The 18,678-nt window shown below is 62.5% G+C and overlaps 5 pseudogenes; all 5 read left to right on the forward strand.

The window, feature by feature from the left end:
• The first annotated feature begins 1,693 nt into the window (after positions 1-1,693).
• Positions 1,694-1,812, forward strand: LOC142871083 (uncharacterized; annotated as a pseudogene).
• Positions 1,813-5,711: 3,899 nt separating this feature from the next.
• LOC142871084 (uncharacterized) lies at positions 5,712-5,830 on the forward strand (annotated as a pseudogene).
• Positions 5,831-9,752: 3,922 nt separating this feature from the next.
• LOC142871085 (uncharacterized) lies at positions 9,753-9,871 on the forward strand (annotated as a pseudogene).
• Positions 9,872-13,791: 3,920 nt separating this feature from the next.
• Positions 13,792-13,910, forward strand: LOC142871086 (uncharacterized; annotated as a pseudogene).
• A 3,914-nt stretch (positions 13,911-17,824) lies between these two features.
• Positions 17,825-17,943, forward strand: LOC142871087 (uncharacterized; annotated as a pseudogene).
• Positions 17,944-18,678: the final 735 nt, after the last annotated feature.

An 18,678-nucleotide genomic window follows, 5' to 3' on the forward strand; every position in this document is an offset into this window, starting at 1 on the left:
GGAGGAGGAGGAGGTGGGAAGGGCCGTGGCCTGCAGTCGTGTTCCCCGGGGTGGCACAGCATGTGGCTTCTTCCACAGGCTGCTTGGCCTGGGCTCCCTGCACCTGGGCCTTTGGAGGACTGGCCCTGTGCTTGCCAACACTTCCTGCAGGGACCCAGAGCTGGGAGGTTGCATCTCTCAGCCCTGGGTCGGGCAGAGCCCCAGCGGGCCATGCCCACAACCTCTCTCAGCACGGGTCCCCCAGAAGGCTCCTTTGGGACCAGGATTCTCTTGCGGGTGACTCTTTAAGGTCTGGCCCCTGGATGGAGGGGCACCAGGAGTAGAGGAGCAGGAAGGGGAAGGGGGTGGCCATGCGAGGGGACACTTTCAGGCCAAGTCCCAGCTTCAGCCTGATCCTCCTGGGAACCCCGGGGTGGACATCACACCTCCTGGTTGCCCCGCTCTGAGACAAGGAGCCGGGCTTCGCATTCCCACAGCAGCCAGTCGTGGGCTGAGGACACCTGGGGCGTTGGGAACTCCCTGGCTTCTCCTTGGATTAACATCTGGAGCTGCTTGTGAATTGTGCCGCCACACACACCCGAGTGCAGGTGTCTTCTGCACAGACTGCGGGCCTCGCTCTTCTGAATGCCGCTAGCTCGCCACCCACCCACGGGAGAACCTGGTCAGGGTACTTTCTCTCGGGGGCAGACTCTCATCCGGGCGGGGGGCTACCGGTGTCTCTGTTTGCTCCTTTCTTTCTTCCATTTCGGAAAAGGCTTCCTTACTGGGTGTGGAAATCTCCTATGCCTTTCCTCGCCTATTCTGTCAGCTCTAAAATTCTCTTTCGGTTGCCACCCTCACAGATGGATTAGGAAACTCTTTGCGGTGCACTCATTAGTGAAATGACCTCAATGACGCTGGAATCCAATATCTAATCGCCGATTTTTAGCGAGTCCACACGCCAGGGTGGTTGGGGTCCAATGCAGCCCCGGCCAGGCCCAGGCCCCTTGGACTGGGCCACAGGAGGACACAGAGGAGGGTCCCGGCCCCCACGGTAGCGGTGCGGGCAGTTCTCCAAGGGCTTGGGTGTTTTCCAGAGGGAGGAGATGGAGGGGACTGATTTCTTCAGCGCCCCACAAACCACGCCACCCCACCCCACCCATGGGACACATCCCCAGAGAGAGAGACGCCCCATACACTGGCTCCCCTCCCCCGTGCGCTGTGCCCCAGCCCTGGCCCGGGGGAATAGGCGGCCGCGGGCCACAGGGTGGGGGGCACAGCTGAAAGGGGTTGTGGGGGAGGGCGGCCCCTGGCTGGGGTCAAAGGGCGAGCGCCCCCGCCCGTGCGCAGTCAGCGGCCCCGGAGGCGCGCTGGGGGTGGGGGGCGGGGAGGTGAAGGAGGCCAGGCGAGGAGAGGAGGGGGGCTGGAAGGTCTCCACCTTGGCGGGTCCAGCCGTGGAGGCGCATCTTGTGTGAGTGTGAGTGAGTGAGTGAGTGTGAGTGTGAGTGTGTGTGTATAGAGAGACAGCCCCCAACCCCGGCCCGCCGCTCCCTGCCCGCCCCGCCTGTCACCCCGTCCCTCGTCCCTCGGAGCCCACGGGACCCGGCCGGCGAACTCAACAGGCCCGGCCCGGCGCGGGGCCTGGGGCGGGAGGAGGCGGCGGGGAAGCGCAGAGAGGCTCGGCTTCTTGAGCGGGGCAGGGGCGCCCTCCGCCGTCCACGACCACACCACCCCGAACGCGCCCGATCCCGTCTGGTCTCGGAAGCTAAGCAGGGTCGGGCCTGGTTAGAACTTGGATGGGAGACCGCCCGGGAATACCGGGTGCCATAGGCTTCTTCTTCTTTTTTTTTTTTTTTTGCCTCTGGTTCTGTGGCGTTTCTGGGAGTGCGGGGGCGGCCCGGGGTGGGGGTGACCCCCACCCTCAGCGCCCGCCGCGGTGCCTGGCGCCCCAGCCCGCACCGTGGGGCCTCCTCTTGTCCCGAGCCGTGACACCGCCGCCACGCGGCAGCATGCGTGGCTTCTGGACAGTCAGGTCTCAGACCAAAGGTCTGCTCTGTGGGAGCCGACACGCCGGAGGAAACCTTGAGAGTCTGAGAGGGGAGGGAGTTCCAGAAGAAGGCCTGGATGTCATTTTGAGGGAGTATGTGACCAGAACTCATCCCGTTGCTTTTGGGGTTCTATGGGCTACACGTAGGAATCTTTGGTGGTGGCACCTGATGTTCGGGGATCCGGAGTCACACCCAGACCTGCTCCACAGGCCTCCTTTTACTTTTCTCTTCGGATTCATTTTTTTTTTTTTTTTTTTTTTTTGAGACAGAGTCTCGGTTTGTTGCCCAGGCTAGACTGAGTGCCGTGGCGTCAGCCTAGCTCACAGCAACTTCAAACTCCTGGGCTCGAGTGATCCTTCTGCCTCAGCCTCCAGGGTAGCTGGGACTGCAGGCATGCGCCACCATGCCCCGCTAATTTTTTATATATATATCAGTTGGCCAATTAATTTCTTTCTATTTATAGTAGAGACGGGGTCTCGCTCTTGCTCAGGCTGGTTTTGAACTCCTGACCTTGAGCAATCCGCCCGCCTCGGCCTCCCAAGAGCTAGGATTACAGGCGTGAGCCACAGCGCCCGGCCGGATTCATTATTTTTAAAAAGTGTCTCTTATCTCTATTATTGCATTTTCTTTTCTCTCTCTTTTCAAGCAGATGATGGGAGTCCAAGTTTTAAGGTGACATGTGTTGCCCGTGCCCCCCTCCCCCCCCGTGTTCTTATTCATTTACCTCTCATGTTGCTCCAGCATATTGTGGGGGCACCAATGTTAAGGTCGGGTGCGTTGCCCTCTCCCAGCCTCCCCCCTCGGGTCAGAGCTTCAAGTGCGCCCATCCCCCAGTCGGTGCGCACCCACCCCATTCCTAATGGATGTGTACGCCCATCCCCTCCCCCCACCCGCCCGACACCCACCCGAAGAAGGTGATTCCTCTGTGTCCACTTAGGTGTCCATCGGTTCGTACCCATTTGCTGGTGAGCGCGAGCACGTGGTGCTCGTGTGTCCATTCTTGGGATACTTGGCTTACTGGAACGGGTTCCAGCTCTGGCCAGGAGAACCACGAGAGGTGCCCCCTCACCGCTGCTCCTCATAGCCGAATAGCACTCCGTGGTGTCCACGCGCCACATTTTATTTACCCACTCGTGGGTCGATGGGCACTCGGGTGGCTTCCAGGTCTTTGCGATTGTGACTTGTGCCCTGACTCTAACCCTAACCCTTACCCAGCCCGTCTCCTCCACGGCCCCTGCCTGACTGACTCCTTCCCGCCCGGCCTGTCACCTGTCACCGTCACCGTCCTCTGCCCCTGCCTGACACGCTCCTCCCCGCCCGGGCCGTCACCTGTCACCGTCCTCTGCCCCTGCCTGACACGCTCCTCCCCGCCCGGGCCGTCACCGTCCTCGGCCCCTGCCTGACGGGGCTCCTCCGTCGCCTGGGCCTTCCAAGGGCTTGGTGTGGACGCTGGTTCCAGGACGCCCTCCCAGGAACCCGGTAGCAGGGCGGCCGCAGCGTCTCGCGCAACCCAACCGTCCGCCGGCTGGCCGCCGTGGCTAAGTGGCCTGCGGGGGACGTGCTCCCGCTGTGCCGTGGGGGCCCAGCCTGGTGTCTTCTCTGAGGCCCCGCGGCTGCCGCTCCCCGCAAGGGGATAGCCGCGGAGGTGGGGACCGCCTCCTCATGGGGACGTACACCCAGCTCTCCACGTCGGATTCCGGGGCTCTCTGTCCTGCCAGAAGGCCCAGCTGGCCTGCGGGTCCTTAGAGTGGCAAAAACATCCGAAAACTGAGATGGAGGGTCCGGTGGGTGTCTGCACTTTTGTGCTGGGCACCCCAGGGAGGCCCGGGGGCTGGCTGGACAATGCGGTCTGCTGGGCTGGGGGGGGTTTGGAGGAGCAACTGATGCCCTTTGCACTTTGGGTAGCAAGTGTCTGAGGTGTCTCTGGGCCCTGTGCCATGTGGGGGCGGGGGCGGGGGCGGGGTGGGAGGAGGAGGAGATGGAGGAGGAGGAGGAGGAGGAGGAGGAGGAGGTGGGAAGGGCCGTGGCCTGCAGTCGTGTTCCCCGGGGTGGCACAGCATGTGGCTTCTTCCACAGGCTGCTTGGCCTGGGCTCCCTGCACCTGGGCCTTTGGAGGACTGGCCCTGTGCTTGCCAACACTTCCTGCAGGGACCCAGAGCTGGGAGGTTGCATCTCTCAGCCCTGGGTCGGGCAGAGCCCCAGCGGGCCATGCCCACAACCTCTCTCAGCACGGGTCCCCCAGAAGGCTCCTTTGGGACCAGGATTCTCTTGCGGGTGACTCTTTAAGGTCTGGCCCCTGGATGGAGGGGCACCAGGAGTAGAGGAGCAGGAAGGGGAAGGGGGTGGCCATGCGAGGGGACACTTTCAGGCCAAGTCCCAGCTTCAGCCTGATCCTCCTGGGAACCCCGGGGTGGACATCACACCTCCTGGTTGCCCCGCTCTGAGACAAGGAGCCGGGCTTCGCATTCCCACAGCAGCCAGTCGTGGGCTGAGGACACCTGGGGCGTTGGGAACTCCCTGGCTTCTCCTTGGATTAACATCTGGAGCTGCTTGTGAATTGTGCCGCCACACACACCCGAGTGCAGGTGTCTTCTGCACAGACTGCGGGCCTCGCTCTTCTGAATGCCGCTAGCTCGCCACCCACCCACGGGAGAACCTGGTCAGGGTACTTTCTCTCGGGGGCAGACTCTCATCCGGGCGGGGGGCTACCGGTGTCTCTGTTTGCTCCTTTCTTTCTTCCATTTCGGAAAAGGCTTCCTTACTGGGTGTGGAAATCTCCTATGCCTTTCCTCGCCTATTCTGTCAGCTCTAAAATTCTCTTTCGGTTGCCACCCTCACAGATGGATTAGGAAACTCTTTGCGGTGCACTCATTAGTGAAATGACCTCAATGACGCTGGAATCCAATATCTAATCGCCGATTTTTAGCGAGTCCACACGCCAGGGTGGTTGGGGTCCAATGCAGCCCCGGCCAGGCCCAGGCCCCTTGGACTGGGCCACAGGAGGACACAGAGGAGGGTCCCGGCCCCCACGGTAGCGGTGCGGGCAGTTCTCCAAGGGCTTGGGTGTTTTCCAGAGGGAGGAGATGGAGGGGACTGATTTCTTCAGCGCCCCACAAACCACGCCACCCCACCCCACCCATGGGACACATCCCCAGAGAGAGAGACGCCCCATACACTGGCTCCCCTCCCCCGTGCGCTGTGCCCCAGCCCTGGCCCGGGGGAATAGGCGGCCGCGGGCCACAGGGTGGGGGGCACAGCTGAAAGGGGTTGTGGGGGAGGGCGGCCCCTGGCTGGGGTCAAAGGGCGAGCGCCCCCGCCCGTGCGCAGTCAGCGGCCCCGGAGGCGCGCTGGGGGTGGGGGGCGGGGAGGTGAAGGAGGCCAGGCGAGGAGAGGAGGGGGGCTGGAAGGTCTCCACCTTGGCGGGTCCAGCCGTGGAGGCGCATCTTGTGTGAGTGTGAGTGAGTGAGTGAGTGTGAGTGTGAGTGTGTGTGTATAGAGAGACAGCCCCCAACCCCGGCCCGCCGCTCCCTGCCCGCCCCGCCTGTCACCCCGTCCCTCGGAGCCCACGGGACCCGGCCGGCGAACTCAACAGGCCCGGCCCGGCGCGGGGCCTGGGGCGGGAGGAGGCGGCGGGGAAGCGCAGAGAGGCTCGGCTTCTTGAGCGGGGCAGGGGCGCCCTCCGCCGTCCACGACCACACCACCCCGAACGCGCCCGATCCCGTCTGGTCTCGGAAGCTAAGCAGGGTCGGGCCTGGTTAGAACTTGGATGGGAGACCGCCCGGGAATACCGGGTGCCATAGGCTTCTTCTTCTTTTTTTTTTTTTTTTTGCCTCTGGTTCTGTGGCGTTTCTGGGAGTGCGGGGGCGGCCCGGGGTGGGGGTGACCCCCACCCTCAGCGCCCGCCGCGGTGCCTGGCGCCCCAGCCCGCACCGTGGGGCCTCCTCTTGTCCCGAGCCGTGACACCGCCGCCACGCGGCAGCATGCGTGGCTTCTGGACAGTCAGGTCTCAGACCAAAGGTCTGCTCTGTGGGAGCCGACACGCCGGAGGAAACCTTGAGAGTCTGAGAGGGGAGGGAGTTCCAGAAGAAGGCCTGGATGTCATTTTGAGGGAGTATGTGACCAGAACTCATCCCGTTGCTTTTGGGGTTCTATGGGCTACACGTAGGAATCTTTGGTGGTGGCACCTGATGTTCGGGGATCCGGAGTCACACCCAGACCTGCTCCACAGGCCTCCTTTTACTTTTCTCTTCGGATTCATTTTTTTTTTTTTTTTTTTTTTTGAGACAGAGTCTCGGTTTGTTGCCCAGGCTAGACTGAGTGCCGTGGCGTCAGCCTAGCTCACAGCAACTTCAAACTCCTGGGCTCGAGTGATCCTTCTGCCTCAGCCTCCAGGGTAGCTGGGACTGCAGGCATGCGCCACCATGCCCCGCTAATTTTTTATATATATATCAGTTGGCCAATTAATTTCTTTCTATTTATAGTAGAGACGGGGTCTCGCTCTTGCTCAGGCTGGTTTTGAACTCCTGACCTTGAGCAATCCGCCCGCCTCGGCCTCCCAAGAGCTAGGATTACAGGCGTGAGCCACAGCGCCCGGCCGGATTCATTATTTTTAAAAAGTGTCTCTTATCTCTATTATTGCATTTTCTTTTCTCTCTCTTTTCAAGCAGATGATGGGAGTCCAAGTTTTAAGGTGACATGTGTTGCCCGTGCCCCCCTCCCCCCCCGTGTTCTTATTCATTTACCTCTCATGTTGCTCCAGCATATTGTGGGGGCACCAATGTTAAGGTCGGGTGCGTTGCCCTCTCCCAGCCTCCCCCCTCGGGTCAGAGCTTCAAGTGCGCCCATCCCCCAGTCGGTGCGCACCCACCCCATTCCTAATGGATGTGTACGCCCATCCCCTCCCCCCACCCGCCCGACACCCACCCGAAGAAGGTGATTCCTCTGTGTCCACTTAGGTGTCCATCGGTTCGTACCCATTTGCTGGTGAGCGCGAGCACGTGGTGCTCGTGTGTCCATTCTTGGGATACTTGGCTTACTGGAACGGGTTCCAGCTCTGGCCAGGAGAACCACGAGAGGTGCCCCCTCACCGCTGCTCCTCATAGCCGAATAGCACTCCGTGGTGTCCACGCGCCACATTTTATTTACCCACTCGTGGGTCGATGGGCACTCGGGTGGCTTCCAGGTCTTTGCGATTGTGACTTGTGCCCTGACTCTAACCCTAACCCTTACCCAGCCCGTCTCCTCCACGGCCCCTGCCTGACTGACTCCTTCCCGCCCGGCCTGTCACCTGTCACCGTCACCGTCCTCTGCCCCTGCCTGACACGCTCCTCCCCGCCCGGGCCGTCACCTGTCACCGTCCTCTGCCCCTGCCTGACACGCTCCTCCCCGCCCGGGCCGTCACCGTCCTCGGCCCCTGCCTGACGGGGCTCCTCCGTCGCCTGGGCCTTCCAAGGGCTTGGTGTGGACGCTGGTTCCAGGACGCCCTCCCAGGAACCCGGTAGCAGGGCGGCCGCAGCGTCTCGCGCAACCCAACCGTCCGCCGGCTGGCCGCCGTGGCTAAGTGGCCTGCGGGGGACGTGCTCCCGCTGTGCCGTGGGGGCCCAGCCTGGTGTCTTCTCTGAGGCCCCGCGGCTGCCGCTCCCCGCAAGGGGATAGCCGCGGAGGTGGGGACCGCCTCCTCATGGGGACGTACACCCAGCTCTCCACGTCGGATTCCGGGGCTCTCTGTCCTGCCAGAAGGCCCAGCTGGCCTGCGGGTCCTTAGAGTGGCAAAAACATCCGAAAACTGAGATGGAGGGTCCGGTGGGTGTCTGCACTTTTGTGCTGGGCACCCCAGGGAGGCCCGGGGGCTGGCTGGACAATGCGGTCTGCTGGGCTGGGGGGGGTTTGGAGGAGCAACTGATGCCCTTTGCACTTTGGGTAGCAAGTGTCTGAGGTGTCTCTGGGCCCTGTGCCATGTGGGGGCGGGGGCGGGGGCGGGGTGGGAGGAGGAGGAGATGGAGGAGGAGGAGGAGGAGGAGGAGGAGGTGGGAAGGGCCGTGGCCTGCAGTCGTGTTCCCCGGGGTGGCACAGCATGTGGCTTCTTCCACAGGCTGCTTGGCCTGGGCTCCCTGCACCTGGGCCTTTGGAGGACTGGCCCTGTGCTTGCCAACACTTCCTGCAGGGACCCAGAGCTGGGAGGTTGCATCTCTCAGCCCTGGGTCGGGCAGAGCCCCAGCGGGCCATGCCCACAACCTCTCTCAGCACGGGTCCCCCAGAAGGCTCCTTTGGGACCAGGATTCTCTTGCGGGTGACTCTTTAAGGTCTGGCCCCTGGATGGAGGGGCACCAGGAGTAGAGGAGCAGGAAGGGGAAGGGGGTGGCCATGCGAGGGGACACTTTCAGGCCAAGTCCCAGCTTCAGCCTGATCCTCCTGGGAACCCCGGGGTGGACATCACACCTCCTGGTTGCCCCGCTCTGAGACAAGGAGCCGGGCTTCGCATTCCCACAGCAGCCAGTCGTGGGCTGAGGACACCTGGGGCGTTGGGAACTCCCTGGCTTCTCCTTGGATTAACATCTGGAGCTGCTTGTGAATTGTGCCGCCACACACACCCGAGTGCAGGTGTCTTCTGCACAGACTGCGGGCCTCGCTCTTCTGAATGCCGCTAGCTCGCCACCCACCCACGGGAGAACCTGGTCAGGGTACTTTCTCTCGGGGGCAGACTCTCATCCGGGCGGGGGGCTACCGGTGTCTCTGTTTGCTCCTTTCTTTCTTCCATTTCGGAAAAGGCTTCCTTACTGGGTGTGGAAATCTCCTATGCCTTTCCTCGCCTATTCTGTCAGCTCTAAAATTCTCTTTCGGTTGCCACCCTCACAGATGGATTAGGAAACTCTTTGCGGTGCACTCATTAGTGAAATGACCTCAATGACGCTGGAATCCAATATCTAATCGCCGATTTTTAGCGAGTCCACACGCCAGGGTGGTTGGGGTCCAATGCAGCCCCGGCCAGGCCCAGGCCCCTTGGACTGGGCCACAGGAGGACACAGAGGAGGGTCCCGGCCCCCACGGTAGCGGTGCGGGCAGTTCTCCAAGGGCTTGGGTGTTTTCCAGAGGGAGGAGATGGAGGGGACTGATTTCTTCAGCGTCCCACAAACCACGCCACCCCACCCCACCCATGGGACACATCCCGAGAGAGAGAGAGAGAGAGAGAGAGACGCCCCATACACTGGCTCCCCTCCCCCGTGCGCTGTGCCCCAGCCCTGGCCCGGGGGAATAGGCGGCCGCCGGGCCACAGGGTGGGGGGCACAGCTGAAAGGGGTTGTGGGGGAGGGCGGCCCCTGGCTGGGGTCAAAGGGCGAGCGCCCCGCCCGCCCACCCGCCCGTGCGCAGTCAGCGGCCCCGGAGGCGCGCTGGGGGTGGGGGGCGGGGAGGTGAAGGAGGCCAGGCGAGGAGAGGAGGGGGGCTGGAAGGTCTCCACCTTGGCGGGTCCAGCCGTGGAGGCGCATCTTGTGTGAGTGTGAGTGAGTGAGTGAGTGTGAGTGTGAGTGTGTGTGTATAGAGAGACAGCCCCCAACCCCGGCCCGCCGCTCCCTGCCCGCCCCGCCTGTCACCCCGTCCCTCGGAGCCCACGGGACCCGGCCGGCGAACTCAACAGGCCCGGCCCGGCGCGGGGCCTGGGGCGGGAGGAGGCGGCGGGGAAGCGCAGAGAGGCTCGGCTTCTTGAGCGGGGCAGGGGCGCCCTCCGCCGTCCACGACCACACCACCCCGAACGCGCCCGATCCCGTCTGGTCTCGGAAGCTAAGCAGGGTCGGGCCTGGTTAGAACTTGGATGGGAGACCGCCCGGGAATACCGGGTGCCATAGGCTTCTTCTTCTTTTTTTTTTTTTTTTGCCTCTGGTTCTGTGGCGTTTCTGGGAGTGCGGGGGCGGCCCGGGGTGGGGGTGACCCCCACCCTCAGCGCCCGCCGCGGTGCCTGGCGCCCCAGCCCGCACCGTGGGGCCTCCTCTTGTCCCGAGCCGTGACACCGCCGCCACGCGGCAGCATGCGTGGCTTCTGGACAGTCAGGTCTCAGACCAAAGGTCTGCTCTGTGGGAGCCGACACGCCGGAGGAAACCTTGAGAGTCTGAGAGGGGAGGGAGTTCCAGAAGAAGGCCTGGATGTCATTTTGAGGGAGTATGTGACCAGAACTCATCCCGTTGCTTTTGGGGTTCTATGGGCTACACGTAGGAATCTTTGGTGGTGGCACCTGATGTTCGGGGATCCGGAGTCACACCCAGACCTGCTCCACAGGCCTCCTTTTACTTTTCTCTTCGGATTCATTTTTTTTTTTTTTTTTTTTTTTTGAGACAGAGTCTCGGTTTGTTGCCCAGGCTAGACTGAGTGCCGTGGCGTCAGCCTAGCTCACAGCAACTTCAAACTCCTGGGCTCGAGTGATCCTTCTGCCTCAGCCTCCAGGGTAGCTGGGACTGCAGGCATGCGCCACCATGCCCCGCTAATTTTTTATATATATATCAGTTGGCCAATTAATTTCTTTCTATTTATAGTAGAGACGGGGTCTCGCTCTTGCTCAGGCTGGTTTTGAACTCCTGACCTTGAGCAATCCGCCCGCCTCGGCCTCCCAAGAGCTAGGATTACAGGCGTGAGCCACAGCGCCCGGCCGGATTCATTATTTTTAAAAAGTGTCTCTTATCTCTATTATTGCATTTTCTTTTCTCTCTCTTTTCAAGCAGATGATGGGAGTCCAAGTTTTAAGGTGACATGTGTTGCCCGTGCCCCCCTCCCCCCCCGTGTTCTTATTCATTTACCTCTCATGTTGCTCCAGCATATTGTGGGGGCACCAATGTTAAGGTCGGGTGCGTTGCCCTCTCCCAGCCTCCCCCCTCGGGTCAGAGCTTCAAGTGCGCCCATCCCCCAGTCGGTGCGCACCCACCCCATTCCTAATGGATGTGTACGCCCATCCCCTCCCCCCACCCGCCCGACACCCACCCGAAGAAGGTGATTCCTCTGTGTCCACTTAGGTGTCCATCGGTTCGTACCCATTTGCTGGTGAGCGCGAGCACGTGGTGCTCGTGTGTCCATTCTTGGGATACTTGGCTTACTGGAACGGGTTCCAGCTCTGGCCAGGAGAACCACGAGAGGTGCCCCCTCACCGCTGCTCCTCATAGCCGAATAGCACTCCGTGGTGTCCACGCGCCACATTTTATTTACCCACTCGTGGGTCGATGGGCACTCGGGTGGCTTCCAGGTCTTTGCGATTGTGACTTGTGCCCTGACTCTAACCCTAACCCTTACCCAGCCCGTCTCCTCCACGGCCCCTGCCTGACTGACTCCTTCCCGCCCGGCCTGTCACCTGTCACCGTCACCGTCCTCTGCCCCTGCCTGACACGCTCCTCCCCGCCCGGGCCGTCACCTGTCACCGTCCTCTGCCCCTGCCTGACACGCTCCTCCCCGCCCGGGCCGTCACCGTCCTCGGCCCCTGCCTGACGGGGCTCCTCCGTCGCCTGGGCCTTCCAAGGGCTTGGTGTGGACGCTGGTTCCAGGACGCCCTCCCAGGAACCCGGTAGCAGGGCGGCCGCAGCGTCTCGCGCAACCCAACCGTCCGCCGGCTGGCCGCCGTGGCTAAGTGGCCTGCGGGGGACGTGCTCCCGCTGTGCCGTGGGGGCCCAGCCTGGTGTCTTCTCTGAGGCCCCGCGGCTGCCGCTCCCCGCAAGGGGATAGCCGCGGAGGTGGGGACCGCCTCCTCATGGGGACGTACACCCAGCTCTCCACGTCGGATTCCGGGGCTCTCTGTCCTGCCAGAAGGCCCAGCTGGCCTGCGGGTCCTTAGAGTGGCAAAAACATCCGAAAACTGAGATGGAGGGTCCGGTGGGTGTCTGCACTTTTGTGCTGGGCACCCCAGGGAGGCCCGGGGGCTGGCTGGACAATGCGGTCTGCTGGGCTGGGGGGGGTTTGGAGGAGCAACTGATGCCCTTTGCACTTTGGGTAGCAAGTGTCTGAGGTGTCTCTGGGCCCTGTGCCATGTGGGGGCGGGGGCGGGGGCGGGGTGGGAGGAGGAGGAGATGGAGGAGGAGGAGGAGGAGGAGGAGGAGGTGGGAAGGGCCGTGGCCTGCAGTCGTGTTCCCCGGGGTGGCACAGCATGTGGCTTCTTCCACAGGCTGCTTGGCCTGGGCTCCCTGCACCTGGGCCTTTGGAGGACTGGCCCTGTGCTTGCCAACACTTCCTGCAGGGACCCAGAGCTGGGAGGTTGCATCTCTCAGCCCTGGGTCGGGCAGAGCCCCAGCGGGCCATGCCCACAACCTCTCTCAGCACGGGTCCCCCAGAAGGCTCCTTTGGGACCAGGATTCTCTTGCGGGTGACTCTTTAAGGTCTGGCCCCTGGATGGAGGGGCACCAGGAGTAGAGGAGCAGGAAGGGGAAGGGGGTGGCCATGCGAGGGGACACTTTCAGGCCAAGTCCCAGCTTCAGCCTGATCCTCCTGGGAACCCCGGGGTGGACATCACACCTCCTGGTTGCCCCGCTCTGAGACAAGGAGCCGGGCTTCGCATTCCCACAGCAGCCAGTCGTGGGCTGAGGACACCTGGGGCGTTGGGAACTCCCTGGCTTCTCCTTGGATTAACATCTGGAGCTGCTTGTGAATTGTGCCGCCACACACACCCGAGTGCAGGTGTCTTCTGCACAGACTGCGGGCCTCGCTCTTCTGAATGCCGCTAGCTCGCCACCCACCCACGGGAGAACCTGGTCAGGGTACTTTCTCTCGGGGGCAGACTCTCATCCGGGCGGGGGGCTACCGGTGTCTCTGTTTGCTCCTTTCTTTCTTCCATTTCGGAAAAGGCTTCCTTACTGGGTGTGGAAATCTCCTATGCCTTTCCTCGCCTATTCTGTCAGCTCTAAAATTCTCTTTCGGTTGCCACCCTCACAGATGGATTAGGAAACTCTTTGCGGTGCACTCATTAGTGAAATGACCTCAATGACGCTGGAATCCAATATCTAATCGCCGATTTTTAGCGAGTCCACACGCCAGGGTGGTTGGGGTCCAATGCAGCCCCGGCCAGGCCCAGGCCCCTTGGACTGGGCCACAGGAGGACACAGAGGAGGGTCCCGGCCCCCACGGTAGCGGTGCGGGCAGTTCTCCAAGGGCTTGGGTGTTTTCCAGAGGGAGGAGATGGAGGGGACTGATTTCTTCAGCGCCCCACAAACCACGCCACCCCACCCCACCCATGGGACACATCCCGAGAGAGAGAGAGAGAGAGAGAGACGCCCCATACACTGGCTCCCCTCCCCCGTGCGCTGTGCCCCAGCCCTGGCCCGGGGGAATAGGCGGCCGCCGGGCCACAGGGTGGGGGGCACAGCTGAAAGGGGTTGTGGGGGAGGGCGGCCCCTGGCTGGGGTCAAAGGGCGAGCGCCCCGCCCGCCCACCCGCCCGTGCGCAGTCAGCGGCCCCGGAGGCGCGCTGGGGGTGGGGGGCGGGGAGGTGAAGGAGGCCAGGCGAGGAGAGGAGGGGGGCTGGAAGGTCTCCACCTTGGCGGGTCCAGCCGTGGAGGCGCATCTTGTGTGAGTGTGAGTGAGTGAGTGAGTGTGAGTGTGAGTGTGTGTGTATAGAGAGACAGCCCCCAACCCCGGCCCGCCGCTCCCTGCCCGCCCCGCCTGTCACCCCGTCCCTCGGAGCCCACGGGACCCGGCCGGCGAACTCAACAGGCCCGGCCCAGCGCGGGGCCTGGGGCGGGAGGAGGCGGCGGGGAAGCGCAGAGAGGCTCGGCTTCTTGAGCGGGGCAGGGGCGCCCTCCGCCGTCCACGACCACACCACCCCGAACGCGCCCGATCCCGTCTGGTCTCGGAAGCTAAGCAGGGTCGGGCCTGGTTAGAACTTGGATGGGAGACCGCCCGGGAATACCGGGTGCCATAGGCTTCTTCTTCTTTTTTTTTTTTTTTTGCCTCTGGTTCTGTGGCGTTTCTGGGAGTGCGGGGGCGGCCCGGGGTGGGGGTGACCCCCACCCTCAGCGCCCGCCGCGGTGCCTGGCGCCCCAGCCCGCACCGTGGGGCCTCCTCTTGTCCCGAGCCGTGACACCGCCGCCACGCGGCAGCATGCGTGGCTTCTGGACAGTCAGGTCTCAGACCAAAGGTCTGCTCTGTGGGAGCCGACACGCCGGAGGAAACCTTGAGAGTCTGAGAGGGGAGGGAGTTCCAGAAGAAGGCCTGGATGTCATTTTGAGGGAGTATGTGACCAGAACTCATCCCGTTGCTTTTGGGGTTCTATGGGCTACACGTAGGAATCTTTGGTGGTGGCACCTGATGTTCGGGGATCCGGAGTCACACCCAGACCTGCTCCACAGGCCTCCTTTTACTTTTCTCTTCGGATTCATTTTTTTTTTTTTTTTTTTTTTTTGAGACAGAGTCTCGGTTTGTTGCCCAGGCTAGACTGAGTGCCGTGGCGTCAGCCTAGCTCACAGCAACTTCAAACTCCTGGGCTCGAGTGATCCTTCTGCCTCAGCCTCCAGGGTAGCTGGGACTGCAGGCATGCGCCACCATGCCCCGCTAATTTTTTATATATATATCAGTTGGCCAATTAATTTCTTTCTATTTATAGTAGAGACGGGGTCTCGCTCTTGCTCAGGCTGGTTTTGAACTCCTGACCTTGAGCAATCCGCCCGCCTCGGCCTCCCAAGAGCTAGGATTACAGGCGTGAGCCACAGCGCCCGGCCGGATTCATTATTTTTAAAAAGTGTCTCTTATCTCTATTATTGCATTTTCTTTTCTCTCTCTTTTCAAGCAGATGATGGGAGTCCAAGTTTTAAGGTGACATGTGTTGCCCGTGCCCCCCTCCCCCCCCGTGTTCTTATTCATTTACCTCTCATGTTGCTCCAGCATATTGTGGGGGCACCAATGTTAAGGTCGGGTGCGTTGCCCTCTCCCAGCCTCCCCCCTCGGGTCAGAGCTTCAAGTGCGCCCATCCCCCAGTCGGTGCGCACCCACCCCATTCCTAATGGATGTGTACGCCCATCCCCTCCCCCCACCCGCCCGACACCCACCCGAAGAAGGTGATTCCTCTGTGTCCACTTAGGTGTCCATCGGTTCGTACCCATTTGCTGGTGAGCGCGAGCACGTGGTGCTCGTGTGTCCATTCTTGGGATACTTGGCTTACTGGAACGGGTTCCAGCTCTGGCCAGGAGAACCACGAGAGGTGCCCCCTCACCGCTGCTCCTCATAGCCGAATAGCACTCCGTGGTGTCCACGCGCCACATTTTATTTACCCACTCGTGGGTCGATGGGCACTCGGGTGGCTTCCAGGTCTTTGCGATTGTGACTTGTGCCCTGACTCTAACCCTAACCCTTACCCAGCCCGTCTCCTCCACGGCCCCTGCCTGACTGACTCCTTCCCGCCCGGCCTGTCACCTGTCACCGTCACCGTCCTCTGCCCCTGCCTGACACGCTCCTCCCCGCCCGGGCCGTCACCTGTCACCGTCCTCTGCCCCTGCCTGACACGCTCCTCCCCGCCCGGGCCGTCACCGTCCTCGGCCCCTGCCTGACGGGGCTCCTCCGTCGCCTGGGCCTTCCAAGGGCTTGGTGTGGACGCTGGTTCCAGGACGCCCTCCCAGGAACCCGGTAGCAGGGCGGCCGCAGCGTCTCGCGCAACCCAACCGTCCGCCGGCTGGCCGCCGTGGCTAAGTGGCCTGCGGGGGACGTGCTCCCGCTGTGCCGTGGGGGCCCAGCCTGGTGTCTTCTCTGAGGCCCCGCGGCTGCCGCTCCCCGCAAGGGGATAGCCGCGGAGGTGGGGACCGCCTCCTCATGGGGACGTACACCCAGCTCTCCACGTCGGATTCCGGGGCTCTCTGTCCTGCCAGAAGGCCCAGCTGGCCTGCGGGTCCTTAGAGTGGCAAAAACATCCGAAAACTGAGATGGAGGGTCCGGTGGGTGTCTGCACTTTTGTGCTGGGCACCCCAGGGAGGCCCGGGGGCTGGCTGGACAATGCGGTCTGCTGGGCTGGGGGGGGTTTGGAGGAGCAACTGATGCCCTTTGCACTTTGGGTAGCAAGTGTCTGAGGTGTCTCTGGGCCCTGTGCCATGTGGGGGCGGGGGCGGGGGCGGGGTGGGAGGAGGAGGAGATGGAGGAGGAGGAGGAGGAGGAGGAGGAGGTGGGAAGGGCCGTGGCCTGCAGTCGTGTTCCCCGGGGTGGCACAGCATGTGGCTTCTTCCACAGGCTGCTTGGCCTGGGCTCCCTGCACCTGGGCCTTTGGAGGACTGGCCCTGTGCTTGCCAACACTTCCTGCAGGGACCCAGAGCTGGGAGGTTGCATCTCTCAGCCCTGGGTCGGGCAGAGCCCCAGCGGGCCATGCCCACAACCTCTCTCAGCACGGGTCCCCCAGAAGGCTCCTTTGGGACCAGGATTCTCTTGCGGGTGACTCTTTAAGGTCTGGCCCCTGGATGGAGGGGCACCAGGAGTAGAGGAGCAGGAAGGGGAAGGGGGTGGCCATGCGAGGGGACACTTTCAGGCCAAGTCCCAGCTTCAGCCTGATCCTCCTGGGAACCCCGGGGTGGACATCACACCTCCTGGTTGCCCCGCTCTGAGACAAGGAGCCGGGCTTCGCATTCCCACAGCAGCCAGTCGTGGGCTGAGGACACCTGGGGCGTTGGGAACTCCCTGGCTTCTCCTTGGATTAACATCTGGAGCTGCTTGTGAATTGTGCCGCCACACACACCCGAGTGCAGGTGTCTTCTGCACAGACTGCGGGCCTCGCTCTTCTGAATGCCGCTAGCTCGCCACCCACCCACGGGAGAACCTGGTCAGGGTACTTTCTCTCGGGGGCAGACTCTCATCCGGGCGGGGGGCTACCGGTGTCTCTGTTTGCTCCTTTCTTTCTTCCATTTCGGGAAAGGCTTCCTTACTGGGTGTGGAAATCTCCTATGCCTTTCCTCGCCTATTCTGTCAGCTCTAAAATTCTCTTTCGGTTGCCACCCTCACAGATGGATTAGGAAACTCTTTGCGGTGCACTCATTAGTGAAATGACCTCAATGACGCTGGAATCCAATATCTAATCGCCGATTTTTAGCGAGTCCACACGCCAGGGTGGTTGGGGTCCAATGCAGCCCCGGCCAGGCCCAGGCCCCTTGGACTGGGCCACAGGAGGACACAGAGGAGGGTCCCGGCCCCCACGGTAGCGGTGCGGGCAGTTCTCCAAGGGCTTGGGTGTTTTCCAGAGGGAGGAGATGGAGGGGACTGATTTCTTCAGCGCCCCACAAACCACGCCACCCCACCCCACCCATGGGACACATCCCGAGAGAGAGAGAGAGACGCCCCATACACTGGCTCCCCTCCCCCGTGCGCTGTGCCCCAGCCCTGGCCCGGGGGAATAGGCGGCCGCCGGGCCACAGGGTGGGGGGCACAGCTGAAAGGGGTTGTGGGGGAGGGCGGCCCCTGGCTGGGGTCAAAGGGCGAGCGCCCCGCCCGCCCACCCGCCCGTGCGCAGTCAGCGGCCCCGGAGGCGCGCTGGGGGTGGGGGGCGGGGAGGTGAAGGAGGCCAGGCGAGGAGAGGAGGGGGGCTGGAAGGTCTCCACCTTGGCGGGTCCAGCCGTGGAGGCGCATCTTGTGTGAGTGTGAGTGAGTGAGTGAGTGTGAGTGTGAGTGTGTGTGTATAGAGAGACAGCCCCCAACCCCGGCCCGCCGCTCCCTGCCCGCCCCGCCTGTCACCCCGTCCCTCGGAGCCCACGGGACCCGGCCGGCGAACTCAACAGGCCCGGCCCGGCGCGGGGCCTGTGGCGGGAGGAGGCGGCGGGGAAGCGCGCAGAGAGGCTCGGCTTCTTGAGCGGGGCAGGGGCGCCCTCCGCCGTCCACGACCACACCACCCCGAACGCGCCCGATCCCGTCTGGTCTCGGAAGCTAAGCAGGGTCGGGCCTGGTTAGAACTTGGATGGGAGACCGCCCGGGAATACCGGGTGCCATAGGCTTCTTCTTCTTTTTTTTTTTTTTTTGCCTCTGGTTCTGTGGCGTTTCTGGGAGTGCGGGGGCGGCCCGGGGTGGGGGTGACCCCCACCCTCAGCGCCCGCCGCGGTGCCTGGCGCCCCAGCCCGCACCGTGGGGCCTCCTCTTGTCCCGAGCCGTGACACCGCCGCCACGCGGCAGCATGCGTGGCTTCTGGACAGTCAGGTCTCAGACCAAAGGTCTGCTCTGTGGGAGCCGACACGCCGGAGGAAACCTTGAGAGTCTGAGAGGGGAGGGAGTTCCAGAAGAAGGCCTGGATGTCATTTTGAGGGAGTATGTGACCAGAACTCGTCCCGTTGCTTTTGGGGTTCTATGGGCTACACGTAGGAATCTTTGGTGGTGGCACCTGATGTTCGGGGATCCGGAGTCACACCCAGACCTGCTCCACAGGCCTCCTTTTACTTTTCTCTACGGATTCATTTTTTTTTTTTTTTTTTTGAGACAGAGTCTCGGTTTGTTGCCCAGGCTAGACTGAGTGCCGTGGCGTCAGCCTAGCTCACAGCAACTTCAAACTCCTGGGCTCGAGTGATCCTTCTGCCTCAGCCTCCAGGGTAGCTGGGACTGCAGGCATGCGCCACCATGCCCCGCTAATTTTTTATATATATATCAGTTGGCCAATTAATTTCTTTCTATTTATAGTAGAGACGGGGTCTCGCTCTTGCTCAGGCTGGTTTTGAACTCCTGACCTTGAGCAATCCGCC

Source organism: Microcebus murinus, chromosome 5 (genome assembly GCF_040939455.1).
Source record: "Microcebus murinus isolate Inina chromosome 5, M.murinus_Inina_mat1.0, whole genome shotgun sequence".
Lineage (NCBI taxonomy): Eukaryota > Metazoa > Chordata > Mammalia > Primates > Cheirogaleidae > Microcebus > Microcebus murinus.